This window comes from Larus michahellis, chromosome 7 (genome assembly GCF_964199755.1).
Source record: "Larus michahellis chromosome 7, bLarMic1.1, whole genome shotgun sequence".
NCBI lineage: Eukaryota > Metazoa > Chordata > Aves > Charadriiformes > Laridae > Larus > Larus michahellis.
Window position 1 is genome coordinate 46,957,282 of NC_133902.1, and position 24,018 is coordinate 46,981,299.

At 44.8% G+C, this 24,018-nt stretch overlaps 1 protein-coding gene across 1 annotated transcript in view; it reads left to right on the plus strand.

Moving 5' to 3' along the window:
- The first annotated feature begins 4,177 nt into the window (after window positions 1–4,177).
- Window positions 4,178–24,018, plus strand: part of GLI2 (GLI family zinc finger 2) — a 195,559-nt gene continuing 175,718 nt past the window's right edge. Inside the window, exon 1 of the mRNA XM_074595091.1 lies at window positions 4,178–4,460. The gene's annotated coding sequence lies outside the window, so the exon portion shown is untranslated. The remainder of the gene's footprint in view (window positions 4,461–24,018) is intronic.

The following is a 24,018-nucleotide window of genomic DNA, read 5'->3' on the forward strand; positions in this document are numbered from 1 at the left end:
AATGAATGTTGTCACGTGAATAAGGTGCTGTTTAAGCAGGACGTATCAGCTTGTGTTTAAAGTTGAATAAGATCCTGCATGCTCTCCAAAATGAAAGGAAGGCTTCCAGGCCAGTTTTGCAGTAAATAAAAGTACCACCTCCTTTGCTGATGTAGCATGCAAGTATCATTTTATAATCACTGAAAAACCTTAGAAAAATTTATGGCATTAGTTCAATATTCATGATCCAATACAGATTAAATCTGGCAAGAATGGATCCTTCCAGTGGGAAGAAAAGAAAAGAAAAGAAAAGAAAAGAAAAGAAAAGAAAAGAAAAGAAAAGAAAAGAAAAGAAAAGAAAAGAGAAGAGAAGAGAAGAGAAGAAAAGAAAAGAAAAGAAAAGAAAAGAAAAGAGAAAAGAAAAGAGAAAAGAAAAGAGAAAAGAAAAGAGGAAGTGGCTATCAGGAAATTATCATAGAAGTTACTCTTTGGATATACTTTGGAGAGAGGACAACTGAAATAAAGCTTAATCAAAATATAGAATGCAGGAAAATGGTACCTGCCTCAAGGAACTTACCACTGAAGTTTTAAACAAGAGACAACACATACATGGAGGCAGATAGGAATCAGAGCTGCATATCATCCCGCTGAGTATTGTCTCATTGTCTACACACAGTTACGATTCCCCCAGGTAACAGGGCTACTTTAAAAAAAGAAGGGAAAGTATTGTGCTAAAAAAACTTCCCCATTCTCCTAGTAAATTCTGAGCCAGCATTGCACACGACATTGTTAATTTATTAAATATCATTGTGATTAATTATATTCTATAGAAACGAAGTGCATTCAGACATGGTGCAACTTCATTGACCCCAGAGCTGGTACAGCTGTTCAAATCAGGGCAGAACTGATCACGTACTGCTTCCCACTTGGACTTAAACCAGACATCATAAGGATAGGAGTTGCATGAAATGCAGTTTTAGGCCTCTATCCCCTAGTGCTCATCCCACATGTAATTATTTTCTTCATCCTAAAAGTGAAGCATATTTAAATGTGAATTTTTTCTGGTAGCTTCCACCCATGAGTATCCTTTGGAATACTCAAATGGGCCTTTTAATTTATCATGAGGATCTATGAAGATTTATAGAAATAAATCCTATAGACACGAACGGAACAGAATGGAGCATCCCCCATTGGTTTTTTAACAATCTTCTTTAAATATCTTCTTTAGTAAAAAATTACAGTCCTCTTTCAAAACTATATCAAACATTTTAAAAGCCACATTTTGTGCCTTTTGAGGCTAGTCTAACTTCCTCTGTGGTTAATAAGATTCATTCCATTGACCTAACGGAAGTGGGACAGATCCCAGATTAGCAATCCTGGACCCGGTGATATGTCAGTCTTTTATCATTGTGAGAGCTTTTTTTTAAAAAAAAAATTGTGATTAAAAAACCCTCTTCCCTTAGCCCAGAACATTTTTGAATGTACCCTCTATATCCACACACTCATGCTACAGCAAGGTATAGTAAATGTACATTGTCATATATCTTTATATCCCTACTCGGTTTCATCCCCATCAGGTTGTGCAAGAGCAGGAGGGAAGACCAGAGGGAAGAGCTGCACTTTGACCCCTTGTTCATATTTCGGTTCTTTTATGTATACCAAATGTCAGTCATTCTGTCGTCTATTTAATCTCGGACACCTATGGAAGATTAAGAGAGGGCAGTTCAATGAGCAGAGCAGGAGAGGGAAGGATGGATAAGCTACAGCAGTCAGGCAGTGTAAAAGCCGACTCAAAGTTCTCAACAAAACCTCCAGCCGTGGCTAGCCATCATCCTTCTGACAAAAAAGAGGAGTTTCTGTTTAGGCTTAAAAATTGCTTGACACATATTAATTCTAGAAGAAGAACCATCCTTCTTAACCACATAACTACTCTGAATTAATCCTTTAATTCCTTCTTCTTTTGATTTTAAAAATGTTGTTGGCCAACAGACTGGATGTACATGTGTTTGTAACTACACAGCAAGAATTTGGAACATATATAATGCTATTTTTTTGCCAGCTACTCTATCTGGTCCATCCAAAAACCTCTTATTCTAACCCACCTCCTAAGCTGCCAGGTCATCTTTCCCCAGTAAAGTAACCTGGGAATACAAATGGGCTTTGTTTTCTGGAGATCAAAGACTTGGTTTGTTCCTACTTTTGGTAACCAAAGCCCCTCTCTCCATTGTGGAGTGCTCTTCAGTAGTAGGTGCAATGAAACTCCTCTGAGCACAAAATTATCCATCTGTATGGGGTAAGGTCATGATGCTGTGACAGCATGGACTGCACACGTACCACAGTGAGAGGAGGGAATTTCTTTGGATGACATAGTGTGTGCATGCTAGTGCTAGTCTTTGGCCAAAAAAAATGTTATGTTGGTGGTTGGCAAAATAACCTGTTGCCTCACCATCCTTGCCAAGCTATCTGAATGGAGTACTTGGGATTTGGGGGTGCATGGGAAGTCAGTTGTCACCTTCAAACATCAGCCTTCTAATGCCACCAGAAGAGGAAAAAAAAAAAAAAAAAGAAAAAAAAAAGAAGACGTGCAAACTTTCAGATAGAAGGCACCCAAATTGGTATCAGGTTTTTAGGATTAAAATTGTAGTGTCAAGCCTGGGGTCCAGCCAGGTTGCTTTGCACAGGCGAGACGAGGAAGGTTTCTGAGTGGCATAAAGCTCATTTTCCACTTGCCCGGACCTGGGCTGCGTGTCGGGCAAATCCGCTGGCAAATGTTAACACTGCCCAAGGGACTGAAAGTGAAGCTGGAGGCTGATGTGGCATGCGGTTGCCATGGTACTGGCCATAATCCTGCCGGAGTCAGATACCCCGATGATACGGCAAGTTTCAGCTTGCTCTTGGGTACAGCGCGGTGACCCTCCCCAGCAGCATCTGGTTGTGTTTTAAACTTTTGATAAATTCCATAGCCAAAGAAATCAAAACAAATCAAGTAACAAGCCCAGTGTGGCCGAAGTCCAAGTTAAAACTGCTGCGTTCCTCATTGGTATTACCGTTAATGCACCAGAGCAGTGCAAAAGTGAAGACATTTGGGGTGGGAGCGGGGCGCTTTTTTTGAGATTTCATTCTCCTCGTAGCCTGGGTCCCAAAACACGAGGATTAAAATAGATTACCATGCTCCAGTTAGGTTGGTTACCGCTTTTAGGGAACGACCTGTAATGAACGCTTCTCCCACCGAAGATGTTGGGGAAGGCTGAAGCCGCCCGGGTGCCGGCTCCCCGCCGGGGAACGGCCCCAGCCCGGCCCGGGCTGGCCGCGGATGCGGAGATGCTCCGCGGGGCTTTGCTGCCTCCAGCCCCGGCGTGGCGGGGGCTTGAAAAGTAGCGCAAACTCCCGGGGGGAACAAAAAAAACCTACCAAAGTTGGAGGAAAACCACCCCCACCCCCCTTCCCCAGCTCCATCCCCGCCTCTTGCGCGAGTGAATCTGCACAAGGCCAAACTTTTGTTGTTCGGGGGTGGGTGTGTGTGCTACTTTCCCTGAAGAAAGGGGATTTTTGTGGGTTGGTTGCAGATGCCCTCCCAGCTGAGCAGGGTGAGGGGGAGACTGCCAGCGGCTCCGCTCCGGAACGGATTCCCGCCCCCCCCGCCTCGCCCCCAGCGAGAAAGCCCCGCACCCAAAATGGTGCGGTTCGCCGAGGGGAGGGAGTGATCCGGGGTGAAAGGGGACGGTGGGAGGTGGGAGAGGAACAGGAGCGGTCCGATGCTCCCGCACCGAAAGGGTGGGAAGGTTTTAATTTTCTTTCTTTCTTTCTTTTTTTTTTTTTTTAAAGGGGCGGGGGGAGGCGGGGGGGAACAGACCCTACAGCCAGTTTTCCTCTTGTGTCGGGGCTTGAAAGCGCTCTAGAGTCTTCCCTGCGGGCTGCTTAACTTCAGCCTATGTGTATGTATGTGTGTGTGTATATACATATACATATATATATGTATATATAAAAAAGTATGCATATGTCTATGTATGAGTGTGCGCGCCGTGTCCCGCCGCCGGCCCGGGCTGACGGGCAGCAGGAGCCGCCCGGCAGCCGCCCCGCACCTCTCCAAACTACCCCTGGCCCTCCCCCTCCCCCTCCCCCTCCCTCCCTCCCTCCTTCCCTCCTTCCTTCCTTCCATCCATCCATCCATCCATCCATCCATCCATCCATCCATCCATCCATCCATCCCTCCATCGCTCCCTCCCTCCCTCCTCGCCCGCCTCCGCGGAGCTGCTCCGCGGCAGCAGCCGGGATTGCGCCGCCGCCGGGATTCGCGGCAGCTTTTGGCGAGGAGCAGAGCAGAGCCGGGGCGGGGGGGAGAAGAGAGGCACAAAAGGGAAGGACGGAGGGAAAGTCCCTCCCACGCCCCCCTCCCCCAAGTTTATGATGGGGGTCCGGAGGAGCAGCTCTGCTCGGCAGCAACCGCTCGCCTACTGAAAACTTGCTGCTCCGCTTTTTGGGTAAAGTTGATGCTTATTGTGTTCTTTTCATTGTGCTTTTTATATTTTTTTTTTTTTTCCTCTTCCCCCGCTTTTATCGGAGGTGCCCTGCGCCGGGGTGGGTTGAAGGGGGGTAGAGATTTTGCGATGGGCTCTCCTTGTAACGTGTGGGGGGTCCCGTCCCGTGTGTGTCCCCCCCCTCAGGTGAGCGGGGCAGATGTGTGTGTGTGTGCGCGCGCCCGGTGTGTGTGTCCCCCCCCGGCCCAGACCCCGCCGGGACCGGGCTTTGGGCCGTGCCTCCACAGTCATTGTTTTTCCCGGGGACTGCGGTGACAGTCCCAGCCCCGGGCCACTGCTGGGACCGACTGGCCCCGGGTCCCGGAGGGCAGCCGGGCTCCCCAAAGCCAACAGAGAGTTTCCCTTTTTTTAAAAAAAAAAAAAAAAAGTTGCCCCCCCCTTCTCCTTGTCACCCCCCGGGAGGGGCAATCTTTCGACAAGTATATTTGCTGAGGAATTTAAAAAATTCCCTGCTGCAACTTGATCCCTGTGTGATGAGGAGCGGCTTGGAGAGACCCGGACTCCAATCCTATTAAGGACTTAGAGAGTTGAGAGTTTTTCCCCCGGACTCGGTGGCTTTAAAACAATCAGGGAGGCGGGGAGGGAGATGGGCTCATCTAGATGCCTTTTCTGCCTCAAGTGATTGCCATCATTTCCTGGGAAACCTGACTTTTCCAGCGCGGGGGCTAAGGATGGTTTATGAGTGGTCCTGCCGCTGGCCCTGCTGCCGGCTTTTCCGACGGTTACGGGATGTTTTATATACACATTTTTTATTTTTATTTTGCTAACCTTGCAGCCTGGGCTTCAAAACTTCCCGGGTCGGGACCGCGGGCGCGGCGGCGGTGCGGGATGCGCGGGAAGTCCTGTCCCCTCCGCGGGGTCGGGACCGGCCGCTCCGGGGGGAGCCGGGACGGGGACCGGGACCGGGACCATCCGCTCCGGGAGGTGGGGGGGGCGGGCCAGGCTCGGGCTTTGCCTCCCGGTACGTGTGTGCGAGTGAGCGAATGGCCAGGCGTGAGGGTCACGGCGGGCTGAGCCAGCCAAACTTGTGCCTTCCTAAAGATGCCCTCGTTATTTCATACAGCTCCAGGTCCTGTATGCCCACCTCTGTGTGTGCAGAAATTAGCATTTTATTGGCGTATCGTGTTTATAATTTTACAGCCGTAGATAAAGGGACTGGTTGTAAAACTTTGTCCACCCCCTGCCAATCCCTTTCACTCCTTTTTTTTTTTTTTTTTTTTTAAATTTTATATTTTTTTTGCAACTGAGGCTCTTGGGATGTACAAGAATTTGAAAGTAAACGTTTGACTAGCATGCTGCATAAAACAGCATTTAAACAAATATTGTATTGGCATGCACTGTGAAGTTGGTGCCAAAAAAGTAAAGTAAACAAGCCATGAAATTCAAAATATACAGAAGTGGAATAGACTGATTTGTTATAAGACTTGCAGATTTGATCTGTTTGTTCTAGCTACCTTGCTTTAAAAAAGAAAAAAAAAAAAAAGAGTTTGGTTTTTCTTTAGTTCTACACCTAATTCATTTAACTTCACGAGAAAAGAAACTACATTCACCTGGAAAAGAGGGTCCTGCTAAATAACTGTTTATGCTCCTGGGATGTTTGAAATGCATGGTAATTACTGCATACAGCAACTGCAGTTCGTGAATTGGTTTGGTTCAACTTTTCTGATGGGCGGATATGGTAATTTGTATTTTGGCTGGAATTTCAGGAAATGTTGACACCTGTCAAGCTTTGAATTGCAATAAAAATGTCATATTGAACGTTATTGCAAAACTGACAACTTTTAAGAAGTGAATGAAATTCATTATGGCTTTTCCACTGTAAACAACTCTTGGAAATTTGTCATTTGATTGAAAACATGACCTATCTGTAGCACTGAAAAGTGCCTGATCCACTGAAGATGAACTGTTAATCTACGGGTATGTGTATATCCGAGCCTCTGGTGTATGTTTGTGAAAGAGCTAATCTTTAAAGCAAGGTGAGGTAAGATTCACTTGATCTTGAATGTTGTTATTGCTTAAAGTATGTGACTTTGAAGTGCCCAGAAATGCAACTGCTGTTCTTCAAAGAGAAACAGATCTCGAGGACTGTTTCCAGCTTCCTTTCAGTGTCTTTTTTTCAGTGTGTCAAAGGGGATGTATACAGATGGACAAATACTGTTTGTGTTAGGTCATTCATTTAGAGAAAAATTAGAGCCATAGAAGAATTTGAACTGGATGCATATGCCAGTATAAATCTAGTAGAATTTCATTAGAAGCTACTCCAGTTTCTACTTGTATAAAAGAAAACACAACTTGACCTCAGATATCCACTGCACAGCAGCCTGCATCCCCTAATGTCCCATTGAAGTCACATTTAGAGAGACAGCCTTTCTGCGGCGTATATATACATATATATAATAATCAGGATTTTTGGCGTTGTTTTGAAAACCAGTTTAAACTTTTCTGGCGAAGAACCATTTTTGATTATGGTTTCTGTGATTTTAACGACCTTAAAGACTTATACCACAACTTCCCTTTCAGTAGCACTTTTGTATAGAAGCTGTATGGGCTCTGGGGCTACGCGATCAGCTGTGTAGTAGAAGGGTTACGTGATCCCTACAACACTTTATAACTTCAAAATGTGTTTTTCGTGATCCTGATACTTTACTTCTATGGAGAGAGTTTTTCTCTATTTTTTTTTATCTTTTTTTTTTTCCTCTCACCTTTTCTAATGAGTTTTCCAGTCCTCTGGCCCCATCTTTTTTTGTTTAAGGATATGGTGGGGGTTCTGACCTAATAGCAATCGCATTATCCTCAGCTTGTGCTTGTAAGTACGGGGGACACTTGGTTAACCACCTCCCCCCGGTTTTGGTGGCCCTACTGTAAGCCAGTTGTTTGCCCTGTAGTCTGAAAGGTACACAGATACTTCATGCTTTTGTACTCTGAGAAGTGCTCTGTTCATAGTGAAGTTTCCAGTGCAGATTAGCGAAGGCAGAGGATTCAGCAAGCAGTCACCAAAATCTGTATGTATTTGTGCAGCAAACACCTATCTATTGCTGCATCACAAAGCCCCCACTTAATAATCTGGCCAAGGATTTCAAGGCAGCGAGTTTTTTCAAAGAAGCTACTTAGGAACATTAGATGTGACTATAGCATCAAACTAATTAGTTGCCACTCCATTTCTATGAAGCTTCCAAGGCTTTATAGAAATGCGATATTTGCACTTCTCACTTGCTGCTGAGGCATTGAGGTTAAGCAGTCTCTGCTTTTTGTCTGCTTTTTTTTTACTGATGGGAAAGATTCCAGGGCATTGTTCGAGAGCTGTGCAACCCCCTTATATACCTGGGTAAATATTTTAAACAGTTGCGCATTTGGACAACTTGCCACAAAGCATTAAGTGGTATTTAGGGTTTGCTTCAGCTCTGTTCCCAGGGCCCTTTTAAAGAAAACCAAAACAACAGGAGGTATTTGGGAATTAATTAAAACAACACTAAATAAAATAATATCAAAGAATGAATCCTAGTATGAATGATGTTGAGAAGGCATTGCGTTAGGAGGTAAATAATGTACGCGTGGCTGTGCATCTGTATGTATATGTACACACACATCTGTGTGTATGTGTGTATCTTGACCCATGCACACAGCAGCTCCCATATATGTGCATATTCTAGAAATTCACCGGTATTTGGTGTGAGAATGAGAACTGGAATGGAAATAGCGGGTAATCAGGCCTAATTTTCCGCAGGCCAGTTCCAGTTAGAAGCACATACATGTTAGATGTGTATAGTCCAGGAGAGGCCACAGAACTTTTCTTGATTCACGCTTGCCTACTGTAAACTGCACTCCATACCCTTTAACTTCTTGTAAACAAAACAAAATCAAATACATGAAAGCTAAATTGCGCTGCAGTAAGGGAACGGGAAAGTTGTCCTGTAATGCAAAAGTTCAGAGCCATAAAAGTTATTTGGGGTTTTGTGAATATTCAGTACTGCTAAAAAAGAGGCCTTGGTGCCTGGAAGTGGTCACCCAAATTAGAAAACACATTTGGAAATAGTTTCCTTGGCGGGGGGTGGGGGGAGGATGACACATCCCCCCACGTTGTACAACCCACGTTGTAATTCGTGGAAGCATTTCTGGTACTGTCATGGGCATGGCTGCCCAAATACATTAGTCAGTGGTGAATCTTTTCTCTCGTTTCACAATTATTTGCGATTGGCTGTCACCTTTCTGCAATTATAAATATTCCAAGAGGAAACAATACAAATTAGAACTGTAGGTACCAGGATCTTTGTACTGGATGTATTTGTTTTTTACTTTCTAAGTGTTCTTTTTCATATGAAAAGAGTTTAGCAGCTTTATCCTTATTCAAGTCTTTTCTTTTTGTATCTACTGGGGAGAAAACCATTAATTTTAAGGAATGGTGAGAGTAAGCCTTAAGCTGTCTTTGACATTTTAGTTTAACTTGAATAGGTTAATTTTTTTTTTTTTTTTTAAAGAAAACAAGTTGGTGGGAAGTGTGTTTTAACTGTGAGCGCCCGATTTCGACCATTAGCATAAGAAAAAAAGTTTTAGTGCATTTACTATTGTATTGAATGAAGAGTTCCAACAGTCAGGGAAAAGAAAGTAAAAGGCTGTAAAGAAATGATGGTCTATTCAGATTATTCAGCAGCCCAAAGCTCTGGTCATCTGCCTCTGAAATCTGCGATCGGGATATCACTTTTATCTTCCTGTGCCTTTCTCTCGCCTTTTTCACATGTTCACTTTTGTCAAGGTTTATTGATCACGTTTTCTTCTCTGCAAATCTGTGGAAAATTTAATGAACCAAAAACAACAGAGAAATAAAAGGAACTTTTTATTCATTAGCACTAGATTGAATTTTGTTCTATAGTCACTACCCTCTTGCCTCCCATGTGTGTCATTGTGTCACTCCTGCGGCACTTACAGTACCTACAGTGGGGATGGCAGCATTATTAATTCTCTTCCAGGGAAAAGTTTGTTTAATGTTGTGATTTCATGGCGGATCCAACCCTGCTGCTTATCTCTTCTCTGCCCTCCTGACATTCCCATTCCTGATTGTGGCGCTTCTGCCGCTAAATACCTTAAAGTGTGTATTCCGCAGAGCATTTACCTCTTCAAGAATGAAATGTATTTGCTGCCTAGCAATTAAACCCAAATTTAAATGATTGCAGATTAGTAGTAGTTATTTACAGTCCTGATTGTTTTGGTGCTATGATCCTTGTTCATTACACATCTGCTTTGCCATGGTGCTGCCCCAGAGCGCTTTGTGATGCAAATGCTTTTGTTAACTTACAAATAGTTTCAGTATCTAGATCATCTCAGGTGACATACTTAAGTCTCTTCTTTTTTTTTTTTCCCAGATGGACTTAAAAAGCTGTAATTAAATGTGGCTTCCAGTATGATTAAGCTTTGCTAACATTTTCCATGGAACGATTTACTTGAACTCTGGCACTTTCTGATCCTGTCACTGGAAGATTTTTCAATAAGGGCCCTTTTTAACATTAATTTCATTTCATTTAGTGCAGTTTGTAAGTGTAGGGAAATGAGTTAAAATGGAGCATATATCTGCCTGAGAGGTTTCTCGGGCATTTCTTGATTTCAAAGAACTTCACTGCTACTCTATGCTAAATGCTAAATTGTAAATCCCAGGGGAAAGAAAACCATAGAGTTCTGTAGAACGGTCCCAAATACTCCCGTAACGAGTAGTACCATCAATGCTGATACTTTCAAGGGATGAGCTAAAGGTCACAAAAGGGCATCTGTACTTGAGCTTGTAATTTCAGCTACAGTGATGGCACATCTGTGACTGCATCTGTTTTTCTGAGCTCTGAGTGACTCTTCATTCTGTAGGAATACACACCTGCAGCCTTAAACTGCCTCTAAATCTAGAGAAAGGACTTTGTGTCCAGCAGAATGAACCCTGCTGGGAAAAACTGAGCTCCTGTTTTTTTTAAAAAAAAAAAAAAAAAAGAAGTAATAAACAAAGTCTTCTATCCACTGTGAAATGTGAGATTTTACTGCAGACAATTCACTCAAATGAAACTAATGAAATCTCTCCAGAGGAACATGCCTTCTCTGGGATGCTCTGCTGCACAGCCAGCGTGGGTCCAGCCCCTCGGTGATGAGCACCCTGCGGTCACGGTCCCTCACCCCTGCCGTGAGGTGCCACGTACCCCCCCATGGGGTCTGCCTGGTCCTCCCCAGCATCTGCAAGGGACGGTCAGCTGCACAGCTTAATTCCTGCAGGAGCAGTGGAAAAACTTCCAGCGTTACAAATGCAAGTCAGATGAGTAGGAGATGCTGTAATATCACAGCTCTGTGGTTTGTATTCATCACCAGGAGCTTTAAATTTCCAGTCTTTGGAAGTTAAATCCTTTTTTCTTTAAGTGTCCTATATATTTAGTGATTTTATTCTCTTGGAGCAAGTGGATCACCCGGAAGCTGTCTAGCGCTGTGTTCAGCAGTTTGATTCTGTTGCTAAAATTCATTGAAAAATCCTTGAAAACATCCCACCGATTTTTTTTTTTTTTTTCAGCTTGGAAAGTGGCGTCTCTAGCTGAAATCAGTGCATTGCTCCCCTCCATACTGACCTGTGGAGTCCTGTTAGAGCCCCTTTTATCGTGCCTTCTTTAAAAGCGAGGTCTGTTGATTGCGGTGTTAAAAGAGCATCAGTTCCCAACACCAAGATAGCTCCTTTTCAGAGCAATCCTCAGCAATGCCTCTTTGTGCAGGGGACAATGCAATAAGTCAGACAGGACTTTCTGAGCCACCTCTATAAGGAACTGTAAGGGCTGCTTGAAGTACACTTGTGTTAAGTTGAATTGATTGAAATTTAATGGCTGTTAGTAGCTATGAATGGTAATGATTTTCTAGAGTATCTTCACCGTGCTTGACATTAATAACTGGAGAGTGTGTGTGTGACGCTAGTGTGTTACTCATTTTTAAAGATGCTTTCTCCCAGCCCTCTTTCCCATAATTTAGTTGTTTTGATGCTTCAGGAAAAAAAAAATCTTGGGCTTCGAAGAGCACGTACATCTTGTCAACATAATTTCGTGCTCATGATTTTTATTTTTTCCAATTCCAACATAAATCAGACTACAATGTAGTGAGAGTGATGAATTTGTTTTACATGCCATCATGAATTAATGTTATGCAAATAGAAGCTTTACAGGTGCCATGATTTACTTAATAATTTCAAGTTCTAATATTTAAGCTCATTCATTATGTTTGAGTAAAAAAAAAAAACACAGCATGTTCATATTTTTAAATGTGAAATGTGAGATTTGTGTGCATTTGCTGTGTAAGCACATTTGATGGCTAAGAAAGAATCAATCAGTGTTTGCATTCAGCATCTTATTCCTGTAGATGTTACACAGGCATTTCAAAGAGAATAATCAAATATTTGCGTGTAAGGAGAGGAAGATGCAGGTAAAACATTCTTCAAGGATATAAAGAAGCAGAAAACTGACAAAGTAAAGTTTTCTTTGGCCTTTAAAAATTGAGCAGGGCAGCACAGTTTTACTATGCAAAGTGGCCTTTATTCCATCCTGTACAGCTCCCCATGAGCTGCTCCCAGACTTGCTGTCTTCTCTGTCCGGTGAGGACGAGCCGAGGAGTTGGTGAGAGCTATAGGCGTCCTGGTCAAAGGTGAACGTGAATGTGATCGCAGGGTTTTCAGGCTTTGATATCATTTTTAGTGTGCTTCCCAAAGGCTAAGGACAAGTCGGAGAAAGTTTGACACATAAATACATCTTGAATCTCTGAAGATAAGAATAGATTTTGACTTTATTTCTCAAAAAATTGAGGTCACTGTGGTCTGATGACAGGCTGAAAGCCCATCACTCAATTTTTTCTTTTTCTTTCTCTCTCTCCCCCCCCCGCCCCCCCCAGTAAACAGACAGGAGCTTATTTTTGATACATTGTGCAGGTTGAGTCAGTGACAGCATATCCAGGTTTTGAAGTTTGTGGCCCCAGGGTCAAGGTGTAGCATCAACGTCTGGGCCTCCCTGCCCCTGGTAGTAAGGATTTTACTGATTATGCCACAGAAGACCCCAACGTCTTAAATCTGATAATGCAGAGGAATTAAAAGTGAAGCTTTACAAAATGTGTTTGCTCCATATAACAGGTCCATGTGTTTCTGTGACTGCTACAGCCCTTAGTCATGGGAGTAGGCTCAAGAATTTGTCCTTGACTTCTTCGAGCCCAGGGGACCATTGGCCAGGGAGCAGAGTGGTGCTTGGCTTTTAGTAATTTTGACAACTTCTTCTTTTGCTGTGTGTGTTCTTGAAGAACTCAGAGGAGAAATTCATCCTGATGTGCCATTCAAGCGAAGGATTTAGTTGGGTGTTAAAGGGCCATTTGGGAAGTGGTGCACAGCGTATGTACCGTGATCGAGTTAATTATGTTGCTTTGGCAACCACAGCTTTGGTATTTCCTGACTATGGCTCCTTGATGGAGTCATATTCCAATATCTGGCGTCATCGACACTAAAGCCTCTTGCAAAATCAGGTCAGTTTTGTCAAAAAGTGGCAGAAAAAAAAGAGATGAAGGATTTTTCTGACAGTTAAAATTCTTTTTTTTTTTTTTTTTACAATTAAATGAACATGTTGTTTTGAAATAAGTTTCTATTTAGAATTTTAAAATATAATTCCATGGTAGGAAATACAGTAGCAATACAATTGATTTTCCAGTAGGTTCTAAGTGATAGTTTTAAAATTCCTTTTGCAGAGAATTTCAGCATTTCGGGGGTTTGTTCCAATTCACAGTAAGTCAGATTCGAAAATCTTAAATTCTTTTGGAAACTGCAGAAATTGTGTTTCTAACTTTGCTCTTCCCTTTTCCAAGCTGTAAGAGAATACAGAGCTGAGCATAGTGCCTGCGTTACTGAACCATGTCCATGGCTAATTTTTTTGTCTTTGACTTACTGTATGTGTTGTTGGGGTCTTTTCCCCAGGTTTTTTTTCTTTTTAAGTAAAGGGTGGGAAACTATTGCACATATTGGAGTTGCATTGTCTCAGCAAAGCCTGTATCTAATCACTGACCATGCTGCCACACTCTTAAATCTCTATTTTCTATTCAAGAAAATGTTCTTATTTCTGCATTTTACTCCGAGACCTCTGGCAGGGCTTGCTAAAAATTAAACTATGCGTCGGACTTATTCTGAGAAATTCACTGGTGCTGGAGGTGAGTTCATCCCTCTGGGATAAAGCACACGGGGGGAAGGTGGGCGGCAAAAGGCAGGTCTGGATCCGCATTGAGGGGACGGGGATGAAACGGGACAGCACTGGCAGCCGCTGGAGGTTGCACCATTCTCCCAGGAGCGTGCAAGGTGAGGGATCCTCCTCCTTTGCTTTCCAGAGGGCATTTCCAGCGGTGCAGATGGCAGGGGGATCTTTGCCAAGACATTTGTTTTCTTTAATCTCTTCTCAGGGTAGAGAGTCGCCTCTCTTATCCAAGAGCGAGACACCATCCAAGCTGTTGAAGGTGGGAGATGAGCAGGGCTTTCCACTGACAGTGACCCGCTTTCACTCTCTGTGGCCTGTGCTGGGCTGGTTCGTTTCGGTCACCTTGGGTACATCCACACTGCCTCATGGTTTGCTGGGGAGCCACTGCCTCAGATTAAGCTGGAATTTTTTGGTGCGTTGGGTGCAGTCAGGTGACAACATGCTCCGGTTGTCGGGCTGAAGGAAGGGGGCACAAAACAACTTGTGACCCCTAGCTCTGGTCATTTTGGTGTCTTCCTCCTTTGCTGTTGAAGACGCAACTTTGCAGCCTAAGGGGCCCTCTTGGCTTCACCCCAGTTCTCTCTCCTGTTTCTGCATGTGGAATAGCCAGCACGCTCATGGGGTTTACCAGGAGCAGATCTCAGTGCAGTGTAGGACCCTCCAGGGCAGGCAAAGAAGGCAACCGCTCAGGATGTCCTCTTCAGAGTGGCTTTTTTCTCCTTTCCTTGGTGGCTCTCTTCTGACATGGTGTGGCTGAGGGGCTACCACCCTGGGGCTGGCTGGCTGTTAGCCCTCCTGTAACGAAGAGGGGGGCAGTTGGCTTTCTGTTGGTTTCTTTCCTCTTGCTATGTGTTTAGTTGCTAGGATGAGGTCTGTGCTTCTCGCGTGCCAAAAGGCGTGCCTTCTGGGTGTACTAAATCACGCGTCCCCACGAACCTCCCATGTAGGCTGGACCGGGAGCCGTTGGTGCAGCAGTTCAAAGAAAGTGCAGTGCTGCAGGTGCTCTTTTGCTGGCTGATTGCTCCAAATGTCACACCTCTCCTCGACTTAATGTCTCCGCTATTTCAACATCCCATGTGAGCTAATGGAATTGAGGCATCACCCGTTTCTCCCTCTCTCCCTGGAGGCTACAGGTTTCTGCACACCCTTGAGATGGAGTTTTAAGGTCCGCGGTGGCTTTTTTAGGTCACAGAACTGCAGCACCCTGTCTTCTCGCCAGCTAATCAAATGACTAATTAGCTCTTGTATCACTGCCGTTATCTTTTTCTCTAGCTTTGGTTCAGCTCTGCAGGATGAAGCCTGCTAGGAGATGACATCTGAGAATTATTTGACTGGAAACTTAGAGGCAGATACGGTCAAGAGACTCCATATGAGCAGTCATTGGTGCCTTTGTTGGTCTGTGTACCTCAATTCATCCATGTATATTAAATAGGCATCCATCAAAGCACAGTGTTTAAAAACAACCTTCCTATAAGGCTTCCTACAATTATGGTAATGAAGATACCAAATACACAGCACTTTTAGTTCCATTGTAATTTGGGTTATTTCTGCCAGATTTTTTTTTTTTTTAACAAAGGCAGCTGTGTAGATATATTTTAGTTCATTTTGGTGTACGTGCATTTTTGCATAAAAGTACTTCATCGTGCACCCTCTAAAATACTCAGAAGTAGGGACCTGGGCAGTGCAAACCTTTGTGTGTATCACAGCCACATTAACCCGCTTCATTTCCCACTTTTCTCAGGTGTTGATGGCATCTGGTTGCGACAGATGCTTTTTGATAAAGCCTTCAGATCGACATGCCTTTGGAGACACCAGTGCTCTGTGTCGGTACTTGCAGACTGCTGTATCCAAATACTCTTCTTTAATTGTCTTATTAAGTAGAGAATTAAGCTCTGTGCTTTGACTGTTTTGGTGCCAGTGATTCTTATTGCAGGCTTTGGCACGGCACCGCGTTGCGTTTTAAAGAGACAGCATCACTTTAATGATGTGGGAATTGAGTTGGAGGATAAAAATCCGCTGAGAACAATGGCTGACTGAGAGTACGGTACGTAAAATCTGATTTAATGTTCTTCCCTTCAGACTATTAGGTGGGGGGTTTAGTTCAAATGCCTGCGATGATTTAAGAAATAAAAAGCAGAAATTCTCACTGCTGCCAGACCACAGGCTCCTCAGCGCCAGACTTGCAGACGAATGTCACATGTTGCTGTATGTTTTGAAAGCATACCATGTGTTATTCTTTAGCTGTCTCAGTCCTCCCCCCAGCTATATCATCTTCTCCCTAGCCAATCTCCCAGAAAAACTTAATGAAATAAACTTTCCTCTTCCCCCCACTACCGCGCAGACCCTCGGATGTGTTCCCCCCATACCTGTCACTCCACGTGAAGGTTGCTGCTCACGGACTTGCAGAAGTGATTTTAACTTGACTTCATGTAACTCTGCCTCTCATGCTTTAAATCAGGCACTTTTGACACTGATATTGCAGCTTATGTTGTGTGTTAGGATCAAGAGCTCACAAATGACTAAACATATGGTTAAAACTTTTTTTTTTTTTGCATGAAATATAATATGTTTCAGTTTAACTCGGCTGTGGGTCTAGATAACGAGCGTTTGCCATTAGAATCCTTGTGTTTCCAGAAACAATTTTTTACTCCTTCTTTTCTACTGTCTTGAATTAATGTTTCCTCCAGCTAATGACAGGACCGGACATGCAAACTAGATTAGAGCACAGTGTGAATAGTATGAGCTGAAAACACTGGCATCCCACTTTATTGCCTACAAGGTTAAGTGGTTTACTGCGAGGTCGCAAGAAGTAAACTGAAAGCAAACAGGCAAATTAATCCAGATCTCTTGGGTCCCTCCCATGGCAAGAGTGGCTCCCAGGGGATTTGTCTCTAAAATGTTCTTTGAACCCCCCTTTTACCCGTCCCCCCGACCCACGGCGATGCAGAGCTTTCCCACTGATGGCCAAACTGCTTACCAACGGGAGGTCCAAGTCTGGGCACCCATCGGGTACCTGAGTGTCACTCTGGCAGTGCAGCAATGGGATGCTGCTCCTCCTCCTCCTCTCCTGATCCGCGGTGCGGTGCCAGGATGGATGTGGCAGAAGAAGAGGTGGCGACGGCAGCCCGGCACTGTGGCTTCGATGGGTGGTAAAGGCTGCTTCCCATTAGAGCCGCTCCCCGGGGCTGCCTTCCGCAGGAGGTCTGCTCCTGATTTCTGCAGGGGCAGGAGGCAGCCAGAGCTCACGCTCGACATCTCTATTAAGTTTGCCGCACCAAAAAAACCTGCGGCTTGGGAAAGACTGCTGCTTGGGTTTCCGCAGTAAAGAGCGTTTGTGTTGGTCCGGGGGTAGGACTTCAGATCACATCTCTGATAGGCAAGAAAGTGTTGGGAAGTTATATTAAAACAAAGGAGAGATGGTGAGGGCTGGGAAGTTCAGAGCAAGCTGGTAGGGGAGATCAAGATCATACATGCATACCTACACATGCTAGCCATAGTCACATTTTAGACCTCTGATGGAAATTTGAAGTATTTCTTTTGTATTCCTTTTCTTTTTCTTTTTTTTTTTTTTTTTTTATTAAAGCAAAACAAAACACCACCGCCATGAGTGGGGTTTGAGTAAACTCCTGCATCCAGCTGTACCTTCTAATTGTAGGTGGTACTCCCACCAGCCTGGGACCTTTGGTGCTGGATGTGCCAACTGATGGCTCAGTTTGCAACCCTACTGGCCGTACTGGGGCCTGGGTGGGTCTGCATACTTATTCTACTCAAAAGCTTAGATCTGAATCCATGTGGAAAGGCTGGATCCCTGCCTGTGTCTTGGGTGTTGGGCTTGGAGTTCTCTCTCCAGTAGAAATGAATGATTTATTGGTTTTCTATGAAAACCAGACAATAATAGAAAGTTTGTTTCACATTTTCATGTTATGAATGTGATGTTTGAATGATGAGGTGTACAGCGTTCAGAAAACAAGCTGGCAGTGTCCCATGCAAGTGCAGGGTTTCCACCAGGCCGTGTCTCTGATGGATCAGTCTGACAAGTCCTGCTGTGACTGGGACCTCCTCCCTCACCAGTTCCTCATGTTTACTGGGGACATGCAGTGCTCAAACTGGGCACAGCGACCAGCTGTGTTGTGGTGGCAGAAATACCGCTGGGATGTGGCAAGTGCCCATGCTGGGCCCACCAGCCTAAGGGAGAGCAAGTGCTGTGTCCTGCCCAGCTGAAATATATCACTTGTGTCTATGGGGAGGAAGAGGAAGATCCTCGTCTTCCACTGGGGATATCGCAGGGAAGACTGCTGGAGAACAGGGGACAGATTGGCCTACGGCAGGGTGAGACCATGTGGCATTGAGATAAAAAGGTGACAGAAAACCATGAGAAAGCCGGAGTAATCACGCCTCTACTCACAAAACAACTTGTTAAATTTTAAGTTATTGTTTCCTGTTCAGGGCTGAGTTGTGTTGATTGCAGCAAGGCTTAAACACTGCTTGATCTTAGGGTAGTGCTGCTCACTGAGACAAGGTAGGGGGGAATTCGGGCCATATTCAGAGCTAGGCCAGTTTTTGTCCTATTGCATAAAGATGTATCTGAGGAAGCATTTCAGCCTCCGTCAGGGTACAGTTTTCCAAATGTGCAGTCAGGTGGCACTGGTTGCCTTGATGGGTAATTTGAAGGGAGCCCAAGAAAAGATTGCTGTTTGCTGTCATCTAAAAGCAGCCTTCCTCCCCTGGCAGAGCTTGTGAAGGAAGGTGGAGGGTACAACTCCCAGGCACCCAGAGTCCTCAGAGATATGGTTTTGAGATGAGGAGTTGGAGCAGAACTCCTGTAGACTGGTCGCCTACATCTGGCAGCAGAGTTGGATGAGGAGTGAGTGCAGCTGCTGTAAAGGCTAACCCACCTTCAGCATCTCACAGGATGGTTTTGAGCTCTCTGGAGTCATTAACAGTGCTGGCTCTGTCTCATCTTCTGGAGGAATCCCAGGCGTGTGGTTTCCCAAACATTTCTCTCCCTGAAGAGACTCCAAGATGCAGTGCTGCAGGTTGTGCTCTCCTCCCTGCTGCCCTGGGCTGCCGTGGGTACGGGTGTTGCACAGGGCCATTTGGAGCATGTTTGCAACACCAAAAGGCATGAAGCCCTGAATCAGTATTTAATGTGTCTTTCTAGAGGCAGGAGAATGGGTAACCAAGTGTTTTCACATGACAGGCATATGCAAGAGGACAGCTTGACTTAATCCCTTGGAAATACCAGTAAATGTTGCAGCTCTGTCACCCTCATCAAGGGAGCACGGCTGCTCTTTATAACACAGGTTCATAATAACAAGCTCATAACGATGTCTGCTTTTTGAGATCAAGCGTGACAAAGAGGGCTTTCTTCCAGCCTCATGTGTTGTTGTTTCCCTCTCATGCAGACCCCTGTCATCTGATTGTGTATGTTCTAGGCACGGAGCTATGCCTTGAAACCAGCCGGAGCTTGCGCTAGAGCAGAATGCCCCCTTACCCTGCAGCCCTCCACAGACAGCAAGTGATACACATGTTTTGCAGTGTGACTTGTCTGCATACAAGTATGCAGGGGCTGTTCAAGATAGCTGCTATAAACTAGAAATCTCCACCAGGTTTGGGACTTGCATTGCTGTGACGGACCTTTCCTTTATAATATTGTCATGGTGGCCCATGAGAAGCTGCCTGAACCCGATTGCCTTGATTTATGAAAGAGGTGGTTGTAAGTTTGGTTATTTCCCATGGGGCTTCTCAGAAAGCAATGCCTTCCCTGCCTTTTCCTTATCTGAGAGAGCTTTTCCTGTGGCCTGCAAAGGTCATCTTATCTTCAGGGTACTTGTGGGACACCTAAGTGTTATGGCTCTGGTTGGTAGTGATGCCTGTGTGGATTATCACAGAGGCAGAAGAACTATTGCATTATTATGTGGGAAGTTTATAGACCTTTTGCAGTCTGTTTTTATAAGGGAGATCTTTGCCTTAAGTTCATTGATCTTCAGTGGAAGAGCCAGTGCCCTGTAGAGGAGAAGGCTGGAATGTGGAATTAGCAGCTCTCTGCTCTGCCAGACCTGCAGGCTAGTGCAAAAGCACATTTAGCTCACAGCCAGCCGCGGCATGTGCTGCCTCTCGGCTCACGTGTAGTGAAGGGACATGAAGGAGACCCAAAAAACCAGGTTTCCAGATAACCTGCTGGCAGCTGGTGTAAATACCGTTGGGGAGAGAAGGGATGTAAGACACCAAACCTGTAGGAAACCAGTCTTCGTTAGTTCTGCAACCCGTCGGACAACTTGTGTTCTTTTATTAACTTTTTATTACGGCAAATGTGACTAGAATAAAAATAGTCTAGGTGCCAAGGGGATAAACAGTGAATTAAAAGGATTAAGGTCTGAGCATTTTATTGCTTTTAGAAAGATGTTATTAGATTTACTAGCTTAAGTTAAATTTACATGGCTGAATTACTTCTTAACTTAGTAATGAGTTTTGTGGGGAAAAACTCATCTGTTTAGGTGTTTTGGAAGGACACAATCCAGAATACATCATAACTCTTTAGGCCGTTATGGAAGAGTAGAGGAGCTATCCTTTCTGTCATAAGCTAAACGGATGCTGACTGGGCATCTGAGTCTTCTGGAAGTCAGCGTGACCTGCACGTTGTGTAGGAATTGATAACAACTCCAGCGGGTAAGATAGCAAGGGAACTATTCCCGATGTTATGTTTGTTATATTGCCAACCACAATATTTTAGATTATTTCAGTGTTCAAAAACTCTTGAGACACTCTAGGATAATTTGGTTTTTTTGAACATGTAAAGGCCTTTGTTTTCGGAAGATAGCTCATGGTAAACTGATGACTGACAACAGCAATTCTGTTTGAGGTCACCTGAAACGAACTTCTCTCCCAATACCCGGTGGCATCGTCAAGCCCAGTAAACAACCGACGTGCTCCTGCCCTCTGTAGCGTTCAGGGCTGCTGGAGGGGGTGCGTGCTGCCTTCCTCTGACTCCACGCTGTTTGTGTGTGTGGCTCTTTTTCCCCCCACAGCTCCTCACGCAGCACACTTGCGTGTTGGACGGGGCCCAAATTTCCTCCCTCCTGGGGATTCCTTTGCCGTTAATTTAAGTGATGGCAAATGCAAACTTCTTGCCAGAGCTTGCTGTGTGTTTTTTGAATGCCTTTTTTTTTTTTTTTTGGCTGTTCCCTGAGGGGTCAGCTTTTGTCCTTCCCCACCGTACTTTCTGCTGCAGGCAGAGAGGCCTTGAGCTGGAGCTGATAGGTCCCACCTGGCTTTGAATGCGGCCCTGATGTGGCTTCAGTACCAAAGTGTCTGTCAGAGTTTTCAAAGACTTTTGCTTTGTTGTTGTCTGTACAAAGCTGGGCTTATAATAATGCGGGTATATATGTAATCTGTTTCTCAATAGCAGAATGAATCATTCATGCCTATAATAGAGTTCCTATTAGATGGTTGTCTGCAGTGCTGTTACTCGATGATTTTAGATGCTGAATGGAAATTAAAATTAGGAAAAAAAAGCACTATTTTTAATAGGTATGCAAGATAGCTTTTCTTTTCAAAAGTCATGTGGTGAAGACATGGTGTTAATGTGAGACAGAGTGAATGTGTTGTAGATAAGCAAGTGCCCATCTGCTCGAAGTCCAAACCGGAGATTTACAGGATAACTTCTCAAAGCGGGGATGCGCAGATAAATCAGACCATGGTCTGGAAAAGTGCTCAGTGACCACAGTCTCCTTCTAGTTGGGCCAGCAGTAGCCAGGACTGTGTGCTAGCCGGGAAAGCTGGCAGCTCTTCTGTTTGAAGTCATCTGTGACTTTGCTGACCTCCCTCCAAGGGGTCTGCCCTTGTCACCGGGGGTTTCAGCGCCTGCCCTGGCACCGAGCTCTGCTGCCCAGGGTTATTCTCCAGGGCCTTTGTCCTGCTGCGAGGATTGTGCTTGCACAGCCAAGAGCCGTTTCAGTTGTGGTTTTACCCCCCGTCAGCTATTTTCAGCAGTCGTCCTCTTATTTGTCGAGACGATTTTGTTGGAGGAACTGTGCAGCAGGACATGTTCACAGGACGGGGAAGAACAGCGCTGGCTTTATTAAGACACAGGTGTCGGAGGAATGTTGTCTGTTTATGCTTCATTTTGCACTGGGCTTCCGCAGGGCACTGCGTTTTCTGTGGCTGTCCAAGCTGTTTTTAAAAGCAAAGTATTTGATTTAGCACAGAGGTATGTAACCCTAGTCAGTGCATAGGTAGAAGGGCCCTGGTGTGGTGTCTCCTTTCCTGGTGGGTTGAAAGTCTCTGGTGGAAAAGGTGGTGCATAGAAATGCTCTGTGATGGTACCTGGTTGGCAGGTGGAGACGGTGGTGAGGGAGTGCTCCAGCATGGTCTCCTGGATGGAGGAATAACTCCCCCCGCGAGGCTGGAAGCAGCGTGGCAGGTGGGCTCAGCATTTGGTAAAGTTACCAGGTGACTTGTGGAGAGCACACAAGCTGCAGCACAGCACTTCGGAATGAGATTCCAGTGAGAAAAACACCTAGACTGTCTGGGAGAAAAAACAGAGGAGTAGATATCTAGAAAGAAGGATCTACTGGGATACCAGCGGCCTCGGGAATCAATGGCTGAGTATAAAGAGGCTGCAAATTTGCTGCTTTTGGTAACCTAAAAAGATCCAAAGAAGGTTTGGGCGCTCATCCTGTAGTGAGGAGGCAGCTGGGACTGAGGACGTAGCGCTGGTAACCACAGGAAGCGTAATGCATTCAGGTCTGCTTCACTCCATTACAACAGAGATTGACAAATTGGAGAGAGTTCAGGAGGAAAAAAAAAGTAACAAGAGAGCTTGAGGGATTGACTTATGAGAGAAGACCGAAAGAGCTGAATATGGATAACTTGGCTAAAGGATGACAAATGGGGTGGTTGAGATATAAATCTACAAATATCTGAAGGGTGTAAACACCAAGGCTATGAAGAATTATTTAGAGTGGTACAATGGGGTGTAACTAGAAGTAATGGGATGAAATTTAAGAGAAGGCAAATTTCAGTTGAATAATGGGAGAAGCTTTTTGACAGTGTGATGTATTAGGCCATGGGTTGCTCTTCCAGCAGTAGTCCTATTGCTCACTACTTAGGGCACAACCCTGTTTATTAAGAAGCCAGAGTTTTCCAGAGTCTTTGTTAAGGACAGTTTCAAATCGTGCCTTTTGGTTTTGATGTATTTGATGCGGAGGCGTGCAAGCCGTACACCAAAACTGCCGTGCCCCTCAACCCGTGCACCGCGTCGGGGTGTGACGTGGAGGCTCTCGGTGTTGCGGCGGTGGAGGAGAGGGCACAGGTCGGAGCAGCCCTGCGAGCCACGGCTCAACCCAGACGGCCCTGCTGGCATGGCGAGTTCGGCCGGGTTGGTAGTGTCCGCTCTTTGATCGGGGCCTCCTCCTACCTCCCGCACTTCTGCCCATCCGGGCGTTGTACTATTACCGTTTGGGGGTTAGTTCAGTTATGGTCTCTGGAATAGACATCAAAGTTACACTGCAGCTCTGTGTAAAAACCAAGAAATCTCCCACTTTGCTTCAAAGAAATCAGGACAAACAAGATCCCATTGATGCACATGGTCTATGGTCTTTTATAAATCTACAATACTGTACCTTAACTTTTTCTTTAGAAACTCCCATTTCTTCTCCTGCCTTTCACTTCACTTGAAATGCAAACTAAGGTCAAAGGATCACCTTCCTACTGGCAGAACACACTGCATTGTCTGTCATTTTAAAATGTCCTCCACAGTAACTGAGGAAAGGTTCATTTCTCTACTCTTTATGCCTAAGAGTGACTCTCTTGAATGCATTTTGCTTTTCCTTATCTCGAAGGGCTAAATTAGAAAATTAGGTAAACTAGCTGTGTAAATCAAGTTAGAGCATCTCAACTAAAATGGTAGTTTATCTTCAGCACGGGGAAGATGGCAGATTCATGTAATTAGAGAAACAAATGCAGCTGTAGCACTTAGCATACACTGGCAACTCAGCTATTCTGTCGAAGGGAGGGAGGACAGAAAACTTTAAAGCACTGGCATGCTCGGAGCATAAATGAGACAAGAGCCGAAAGTGCCTTTTATAATTGTTCTTAAATGTGTTTTGTATTGCTTGTGCTGTCCCTGAAGAGGTCCGTGTCTGTACGCTTCAGGGAAATTTCTGAATTATATCCTCTCTCGGTCTGTGGGAAGAAAGAACCGCTGAAGGGTTTCATTCTCCTCTGGATGGGGATGAATATTTTCTTTGCTGAAAAATGCAGTTTTGGTCTCCTCAGAA